This window comes from Myotis lucifugus, unplaced genomic scaffold (genome assembly GCF_000147115.1).
Source record: "Myotis lucifugus unplaced genomic scaffold, Myoluc2.0 scaffold_267, whole genome shotgun sequence".
In the NCBI taxonomy this organism is placed as follows: domain Eukaryota; kingdom Metazoa; phylum Chordata; class Mammalia; order Chiroptera; family Vespertilionidae; genus Myotis; species Myotis lucifugus.
Genome location: NW_005871315.1, coordinates 1,685,972 through 1,688,538, shown reverse-complemented (window position 1 = coordinate 1,688,538; position 2,567 = coordinate 1,685,972). Strand labels below are relative to the sequence as shown.

The 2,567-nt window shown below is 34.0% G+C and overlaps 1 pseudogene; it reads left to right on the top strand.

Annotated features, from left to right (window-relative positions):
• LOC111828023 lies at positions 1 to 113 on the top strand (annotated as a pseudogene).
• Positions 114 to 2,567: the final 2,454 nt, after the last annotated feature.

Genomic DNA, 2,567 nt, shown 5'->3' with positions numbered 1-2,567 from the left:
TTCCTCATTCCTTTGGGAGCAGGAATACCTCCATAACATGCTACATAAAAGGAGTTCTCAGGGCTGCCAACCTTACAGTAGAGGTTGAGTAGTAGTATATTTCTCCTACATAGAAAAAAAAAAGAAACAAGAAACTTGAGGGGGGAAGGTTGGCAGCAAACAATAAATCCAATCATCACTGTTCTAGAAAAGCTGAAGTAGACTCAATCAGAAACCTGGAAGGCACTTCACAACAGGCATCTGAAAAGGTAAAGATGTAGCCTCTCTAATGAATGGAGTCATGGACCATGTTTTTCTTAGATGGTCATATTCATGGAAAGCACCATAGCTGAACATATCTTGATTCATAGATTCAAATATCTTATATTTACAGAAGTCATTATTATTTAAGATATTTTTGCTCAGTTTATGACATATAACTTTTTTTGTTAAACATACTATTATTAATGAGATTCAGGTATATAGAGGGTTAAAGTATATTATACAGATGGTGTAGAGAAATATAGAGAAGAAATTTGTCATAAAAGAGATAGGATGTTGCCTTTCTCTTAAAAAACAAACTAAAGGTAAAAATGAAACACCACTGCAGAAAACTCTTGGCCAGTGGGAAGAATTTAATAAATAACATAAAATATGACATATGAATAGGATTTAAATCTACTTTTTGGAAAGAATAAAAGTAAGTCCAACATGGAGAAGAATTTAAATATACTTCAAAATAAAAATATTTAAACCAGGTTTGAGAAAATAATTTTAACATCTTTTGGAGGTTTATTTTTACCTAGTTCTTTAATATCTCAAATTATTTTTGAAGTGGTTAAAGTGCTAAACATAATATATTATTTGGTTAGTGAGGGATACATGCTATTAAAATAAGTTTGGGCCAAATTGTAAAAAACTTAATGCCCAGGGAGTCTTTCTTTTAAGCTAAGTTTAGTGAGTTTCTATTGAAAAATTTGACCATGTCTAGGTCATGATATAAGTAAAATTTGAAATTTGACCACCAGGGGGCAGACGCTCCAACTGGTAGGTTAGCTTGCTGCTGGGGTCTGGCTGATTAGGACAGGGTGAGATGGGCCAGACATGTCCTGGAGCCCTCCCACAGTCCCTCCCCGGCCCCAATCGTGCACCAGTGGGGTCCCTGGGCCTTGCCTGTGTCTCTCACAATCTGGGACACCTCGGGGGATGTCGAAAAGCTGGTTTGAGCCTGATCCCTGCAGTCCAGGCCGAGGGACCCCACTGGTGCACAATTTTGTGTATATAGATGTGTCTATGGGCATATATGTATCATACACATACATAAAATAGAGCAAATTATAGTCAAAGTGGTGAATCTAAAAACATATTCAATGGTGACTTATGTTCATTTTTCAAAAACTTTCATGGAAATTAAAATAACATTTCTTTATATTTTTGCTTATCAATTCATTAAAAACTACAATTTGTTCTGGTAAAATATTATCATTGAATATTATATTTATCTGACTATAATATGTAGGGACAGGAAAATTTATTTAGTTATATAAAAAGCCATAGAGATTAAAAAGTATAAAATTATTAGAGAGAACAAGAAATATCTAACTATGGAAAATAAGAAAGAATAAATTTTGGGACAAGTGCTACGTCTAACAAAATCAACAATCTCATTGGATAATCAAACCCATCCTGTTATCTAATTGAATATGCCAAATTTATTTTATAAGAATTATGTAGACTCCCTTTCCGTTTTGAATGAATGAACAAATCAGATAATTGCTTAGTGTTTTGTTTCACTTTGCTTGTACAGGCATAAGATATGCAAATATGAAACTGCTATGTAAAACAGCAAAATAAATTATATCCTTGGTTAAATACTTCCTATGCATTTAGTAGCAGAATATTATCATAAGCATTAATTCAGGGACAAAACACATATTTTGCAACATAAGAAATAAAAGGATAATAAGGCTAAATACTGAGAATTTCCTAGTATTGTAACTGTAGAGGATTCTCCATTGAGGGTAAAAGAATATGTATATTAGGCACAATCATATAAATGTATAAATCAGATGTTAGAGATAAATTGTATATTTTCTCAATGACACTGACATTTAAGCAATGAAGATACAATATTTTGGAGATGATAACAGTAGTTATTACACTATAAATGATAGTTAATTTTTGCTCTCATAGAAAATTACTTTTGGCAGCAGCAACACTCCATTTTAAGTTGCTTCTGGTGACCAAGGTGAAATGCCTCCAATAGCCAGGCCCAGGCTTTATGAACTAACAAGCAGAAGAGCTCTTCAGTCCATGCTATTTCTCAAGACCTTTACCCAATTCAGCACTTCCCAACATAGTCTTCTTTCTCTTAAATATATCTCTTTATTGTTGACAGTATTACAGATGGACCCATGCTCCCACACTATTCCTAATGATGGAACTTGAACAACACCTCATTGACGGTACACAACTCAGTTAACCAGGAAAACAGGGATGGAACGAGGGTTATTACAAATGGTCATACCAAGTTACCGAATGAAGTATGCAGCAAGTGTAAGCAATGCAGGAACGGGCAGGGAGTACAA